Source organism: Capricornis sumatraensis, chromosome X, assembly GCF_032405125.1.
Source record: "Capricornis sumatraensis isolate serow.1 chromosome X, serow.2, whole genome shotgun sequence".
NCBI classification, from domain to species: domain Eukaryota; kingdom Metazoa; phylum Chordata; class Mammalia; order Artiodactyla; family Bovidae; genus Capricornis; species Capricornis sumatraensis.
Window position 1 is genome coordinate 84,212,059 of NC_091092.1, and position 7,290 is coordinate 84,219,348.

Here is a 7,290-nt window from a genome sequence, read left to right on the forward strand (position 1 = left end):
TAACAAAAGAGTCCAAAATGCAGTACTCGGATGCAATCTCAAAAATGACAGAACGATCTCAGTTTGTTTTCAAAGCAAACCATTCAACATCACAGTAATCCTAGTCTAGGCCCCAATCATGATGCCAAAGAGGCTGAAGTTGATTGGTTCTATGAAGATCTACAAGACATTCTAGAACTAACACCAAAAAAAAGATGTCTTTTTCACCACAGGGGGTTGGAATGCAAAAGCAGGAAGTCAAGAGATACCAAGAATAACAGGCAAGTTTGGCCTTGGAGTTCAAAATGAAGCAGGGCAAAAGCTAACAAAGTTTTGTCAAAAGAACATGCTAGTCACAGGAAACAATCTTTTCCAACAACTCAAGAGATGACTCTATACATGGACATCACCAGATGGTCAATACCAAAATCAGATTATGTTCTTTGCAGCCAAAGATGAAGAAGCTCTATACAGTCAGTAAAAACAAGACCTGGAGGCTGACTGTGGCTCAGATCATAAGCTCTTTATTGCAAAATTCAGGCTTAAATTGAAGAAAGTAGGGAAAGCCACTAGGCCATCCAGATCTGACCTAAATCAAATCCCTTATGATTATACAGTGGAGGTGACAAATAGATTCAAGGGATTAGATCTGGTACAGAGAATACCTGAAGAACTATGGAGAGAGGTTTGTGACATTGTATAGGAGGCAGTGATCAAAACCATCCCAAAGAAAAAGAAATGCAAGAAGATAAAGTGGTTGTCTGAGGAGGCTTTACAAATAGCTGAGAAAAGAAGAGAAATGAAAGGCAATGGAGAAAAGGAAAGATATACCCAACTGAATGCAGAGTTCCAGAGAATAGCAAGGAGAGATAAGAAGGCCTTCTTAAAGGAACAATGCAAAGAAACAGAGGAAAACAACAAAATGGGAAAGACTAGAGATCTCTTCAAGAATATTAGAGATATCAAGGGACTATTTCATGCTAGGATGGGCATGATTAAGGACAGAAATGGTAACGACCTAGCAGAAGTAGAAGAGATTAAGCAGAGATGGCAAGAATACACAGAATAACTATACAAGAAAGGTCTTAATGAGCAAGATAACCATGATAGTGTGGTCACTCACCTAGAGCCAGACATCGTGGAGTGTGAAGTCAAGTGGGCCTTAGGAAGCATTATTACGAACAAAGCTAGTAGAGGTGATGGAATTACAGCTGAACTCTTTCAAATCCTAAAAGATGATATTGTTAAAGTGTTACACTCAATATGTCAGCAAATTTGGAAAACTCAGCAGTGGCCACAGGACTGGAAAAGGTCAATTTTCATTCCAATCCCAAAGAAGGGCAATGCCCAAAATGTTCAGACTACTGTACAAGTGTGCTCATCTCACATACTAGCAAGGTTATGCTCCAGATTCTTCAAGCTAAGCTTCAGCAGTACCTGAACTGAGAATGTCCAGATGGACAAGGTGGGTTTCAAAGAGACAGAGGAAACAGAGATCAAATTACCGACATTCATTGGATCATGGAGAAAGCAAGTGAGTTCCAGAAAAACATCTACTTCTGCTTCATTGACTATACTAAAGCTTTTGACTGTAAGGATCACAACAAACTGCAGAAAATTCTTAAAGAGATGAGAGTACCAGACCACCTTACCTGTCTCCTGAGAAACCTGTGTGTGAGTCAGGAAGCAACAGTGAGAACCAGACATGGAACAATGGACTGCTTCCAAATAGGAAAGGAGTATGGCAGACAAGACTGCATATTGTCACCCTGCTTATTTAACTTATATGCAGAGTACATCATGTGAAATGCCGGGCTGTATGAATCACAAGCTAGAAGCAAGATTGCCAGGAGAAATATCAACAACCTCAGATATGCAAATGATACCACTCTAATGGCAGAAAGTGAAGAGGAACTAAAGATCTTCTTGATGAAGGTGAAAGAGGAGAGTGAAAAAGCTGGCTTGAAACTCAACATTCAAAACACTAAGGTCATGGCATCTGGTCCCATAACTTCATGGCAAATAGAAAGAGGAAAAGTGGAAGCAGGAAAAGTGGATTTCATTTTCTTGGGCTCCAAAATCACTGCAGATGGTGACTGCAGCCATGAAATTAAAAGATGCTTGCTCCTTGTAAGGAAAGCTATGACAGACCTTGGTGGCATATTAAAAAAAGCATAGACATCACTTTGCCAACAAAAGTCCATCTAGTCAAAGCTATGGTTTTTCCGGCAATCATGTGTGGATGTGAGAGTTGAATCATAAAGAGGCTGAGCACTAAAGAATTGATGCTTTCAAGTGTAGTGCTGGAGAAGACTCTTAAGAGTCCCCTGGACTTCAAGGAGATCAAACCAGTCAATCCTAAAGGAAATCAACCCTGAATATTCATTGGAAGGACCTATGATGAAGCTGAAGCTCCAATACTTTGGCCAACTGATACAAAGAGCCGACTTATTGGAAAAGACCCTGGATCTGGGAAGACTGAAGGCAAAAGAAGTGGGTGGCAGAGGATGAGATGGTCAAATAGCATCAGTAACTCGATGGAAGTGCATCTGAGCAAACTCCGGGAAATAGTGGTGGACAGAGGAGCCTGGCATGCTGCAGTCCATGGGGTTGCAAAGAGTCGGACATGACTTAGGAATTGAAAAACAACAACTGCCTGTCAGAGCACAGCTTATGGGGGTAAAAATGAGGCCCAGAAAGAATAGGAAACAGTTGAATATAGAAGACTAATGTGGACAAAATATGTCACCTGTCATATCAGGAAACAAAGGATGTTGTGGCCATCAAGCCATGAGCCCTGCAGCAGCCCCAGACTGTGCACCCAAAGGGGATTCAGGATGGAGAAAAAGAGGATACTAGCCCAAGACAGTTAAGGTACATATGAAAGGAACGATCTCAATGAGCCCAAACTCTTGCCTCTTCCCATACATATGTTGTTGTTCAGTCGCTCAGTCATGTCCAATTCTTTGTGACCCCATGGACTGCAGCATGCCAGGCTTCCTTGTCCATCACCATCTCCTGGAGCTTGCTTAAACTCATGTCCACTGAGTCAGTGATGCCATCCAACCATCTCTTCTTTTGTTGTCCCCTTCTCCTCCTGCCTTCAATCTTTCCCAGCATCAGGGTCTTTTCCAATGAGTCAGTTCTTTGCATCAGGTGGCCAAAGTATTGGAGCTTCAGCTTCAGCACCAGTCCTTCCAGGGTTGATTTCCTTTAGGATTGACTGGTTTCATCTCCTTGCTGCCCAAGGGACTCTCAAGAGTCTTCTCAGGCACCACAGTTGAAAAGCATCACTTCTTTGGCTCTCAGCCTTCTTTATGTCCAACTCTCACATCTGTACTTGAATATTGGATGCCATATCCTGTCCTACCACCCTGCCTGGAACAGCCCATCACTCCTTAAGGATCAGAAGAGATGGAACCTTACTTACCAACTTAATATTTTCAAGTGTACGGTTTAGTCATGTTATGTAACCAACCTCTAGGACTTTTTCATCTCACAAAACCAAAGTTCTACATCCATTCATCAGTGTCTCCCCAGTTTCCTCTCCCCTCAACCCCTGGCAGCCACCATTCTGCCTTCTGTCTCTATAAATTTGACTACTCTAGATACCTCAGATAAGTGGGATTACACAGTATTTATCTTTTGGTGACTTGCCTATTTCACTTAGCCACTTAGTCCTCAAGGCTATATCTGCTGTCTGCCTTTTAACATGTATTGGCATTTCCTTGTTTTTAAAGGCTAAATAATACTCCATTGTATGAATATATAGCATTTTGCCTATCCATTCACTTGTTGGTGGACATTTATATTGCTTCCACTTATTCTCACCGCTTTTAAAAATTAGTGTCTTCCTTTAGGATTGACTGCTTTGATCTCCTTGAAGTCCAGGGTCTTCCTCTGAGTCAGCGTATTCATCATAGCTGGGGTTCATGCCCTCTTTCAGTCCTTGATTTTTGATGTTGAGTTTCTTGGCATTGACAAAGTCAAACAGCTTTCCGTACTCTTCCCTCTCAATGCTGCTGAAGGTATACTGGGTGCTCTGCTTGGTCTCAATTTCAAAGTCAAAGGAATGCATGGTGGTGGTACTGTAGGCAAAGTTGGCAAAGGAGATCTCATGGAAGCACGTGTGCATGGGCGGCTTGTGGATGTAGATAAAGCCCCACTCCAGAGGGTACAGCAGCCCTGAGCTGGCCTTGTAGGAGCAGGTGATGCACTGGGCCCCCAAGCGCCCTTAGAAGTTGCCAGGGACCATGATCTTGCAGTTCACTAGTGCTTTCATGACCCAGCTGACCATCTCGTAGAGGGATCCTGACATGTTCTTGGTGAGCTGCCCCTCGAAGGGCTTCTCTACTTCCTCCCCGTTCATGTTGAGCATCAAGGAGATGTCCTCGTCCTTGGGGAAGAGGAGGATGAGGAAGTGGTAGCGGGTCTGGCCCTGCTTGATGGGGGGTCCGGGCTGATCACAAAGAACAGCTGGTGCTGGTCCTTGTGGGGCAGCAGGAAGAGCCGTAGCACCGTGGTGTAGGGGATCTTGTAGTCTTGCCGTGCAGGTGCAGGGAGGTAGGGTAGATGCGGATGTTATAGTGGCCTCGGGGAGTCAGACACTGCAGCTCCCAGAAGATGCAGAGGCGTCTCCAGTGGCCTGGATCACGTTCACCTTTGACAGTACGTTCTGGGAGAAGGCCTCGACAGGGTCCACACTGTCTTCCTGGGTGGGTGGCACCTAGAAGCACACCTCCATGGGAGAGACCTCCACGTCATCATTCTGGTGGAATTCCAGTGTCACCTCATTCTTGCCTGTGGTGTACTGGGACACATTGCTGAGAAGGATTTCTAAGACTGGCTGGTCTCCAATGTTGAAGTAAAGCAGCTGCCCACCAAACTTCACAGTTCCCCAGTTCCAACCCTTCACACATAGGTCTTTCTCCATTAACTCCAGGCAATAGTGAGTTTTTAAGAAATCAGAGAGTTTCTCAAATTCTGATTCTCAGAAGCCATCTTACTTGTAGACATGGCCATTCTTTGTGAGCAGTTTAAGCCCGTGGCCCAGAGCTACCCAGTGCCAGATGCCCTCTGTCAACTCCCTGGCCTGGATGTTGTCCACTTTGCCCATCTCACTGTTCTTAAAGTTGATGCCCTGGCGGCTCAACCTCAGCCAACCATCATTCATGGAGCCTTTCACCTCCTGATACACGTCGTTGAACTCCAGGGTTTCTGCCATGCTGACCTAGCCCTGTTGGTCCCCCCCAAAACTCCTGGGTGGGCACGCAGATGCAGGGCATGCTGGGGATCTCCTGGAGCTGGAGCCTCGCAGCAGCCGCTGGCGCCCAAGCATTATGAGCGCTGGGGGCGGGGTGCACGGCGGGCAGGCAGGGGCTGGGCCAGGTCACTGGGCAGGCTCTTCCCCCCTACGCAGCCCCATGTCCGGGCACCCATTGTGCAAATTTCAGGTAACAATGTGTCAGTTTGATACACTTACATATTGCAATATGATTACCACTGTAGCATTAGCAAGCACCTCTATTATGTCACAGAATTATTTCTATTTGTGGTAGGGAAAATTAAGATCTAGTTTCTTAAAAGGGAGCTCTGGTATACTGGTGGGAAGGTAAATTGATGCAGCCACTTTGGAAAACAGTACAGAGATATCCAAAAAACTACCATATGATCCAGTAATTCCACTTCTGGGTATATATCCAAAGAAAATGAATATGCTGATTCAAAATGATACAATATGATTCAGCAGCTCCATTTCTGAGTATTTTTCTGAAGGAAAAAAACCACTAATTTAAAAACATACATGTATAAAATAAAAAAGGTCCTACTGTATAGCATAGGGAACTATATTCAGTATTCTGAAATTAACCATAATGGAAAAGAACATGAAAAAGTATAATTTTTTAAGGAATCTCCACACTGTTCTCCATAGTGGCTGTACTAGTTTGCATTCCCACCAACAGTGTAAGAGGGTTCCCTTTTCTCCACACCCTCTCCAGCATTTATTTCTTGCAGACTTTTGGATCGCAGCCATTCTGACTGGTGTGAAATGGTACCTCATTGTGGTCTTGATTTGCATTTCTCTGATAATGAGTGATGTTGAGCATCTTTTCATGTGTTTGTTAGCCATCGTATGTCTTCTTTGGAGAAATGTCTATTTAGTTCTTTGGCCCATTTTTTGATTGGGTCATTTATTTTTCTGGAATTGAACTGCATAAGTTGCTTGTATATTATTGAGATTAGTTGTTTGTCAGTTGCTTCATTTGCTATTATTTTCTCCCATTCAGGAGGCTGTCTTTTCACCTTGCTTATAGTTTCCTTTGTTGTGCAGAAGCTTTTAATTTTAATTAGATCCCATTTGTTTATTTTTGCTTTTATTTCCAGCATTCTGGGAGGTGGATCATAGAGGATCCTGGGGTGATGTATGTTGGAGAGTGTTTTGCCTATGTTCTCCTCTAGGAGTTTTATAGTTTCTGCTCTTACATTTAGATCTTTAATCCATTTTGAGTTTATTTTTGTGTGTGGTGTTAGAAAGTGATCTAGTTTCATTCTTTTACAAGTGATTGACCAGTTTTCCCAGCACCACTTGTTAAAGAGATTCTTTACTCCATTGTATATTCTTGCCTCCTTTGTCGAAGATAAGGTGTCCATAGGTGTGTGGATTTATCTCTGGGCTTTCCATTTTGTTCCATTGATCTATATTTCTGTCTTTGTGCCAGTACCATACTGTCTTGATGACTGTGGCTTTGTAGTAGAGCCTGAAGTCAGGCAAGTTGATTCCTCCAGTTCCATTCTTCTTTCTCAAGATTGCTTTGGCTATTCGAGGTTTTTTATATTTCCATACAAATCTTGAAATTATTTGTTCTAGCTCTGTGAAAAATACCGCTGGTAGCTTGATAGGGATTGCATTGAATCTGTAGACTGCTTTGCGTAGTATACTCATTTTCACTGTACTGATTTTCCGATCCATGAACATGGTATATTTCTCCATCTATTAGTGTCCTCTTTGATTTCTTTCATCAGTGTTTTATAGTTTTCTATATATAGGTCTTTAGTTTCTTTAGGTAGATATATTCCAAAGTATTTTATTCTTTTTGTTGCAATGGTGAATGGAATTGTTTCCTTAATTTCTTTTTCTACTTTCTCATTATTAGTGTATAGGAATGCAAGGGATTTCTGTGTGTCGATTTGATATCCTGCAACTTTACTATATTCATTGATGAGCTCTAGTAATTTTCTGGTGGTCTTTAGGGTTTTCTATGTAGAGGATCAATCCCACTGCTGGGCATACACACCGAGGAAACCAGAATT

At 42.9% G+C, this 7,290-nt stretch overlaps 1 pseudogene; it reads right to left on the bottom strand.

Moving 5' to 3' along the window:
- Window positions 1-3,835: 3,835 nt before the first annotated feature.
- LOC138071776 (FACT complex subunit SSRP1 pseudogene) lies at window positions 3,836-5,203 on the bottom strand (annotated as a pseudogene).
- Window positions 5,204-7,290: the final 2,087 nt, after the last annotated feature.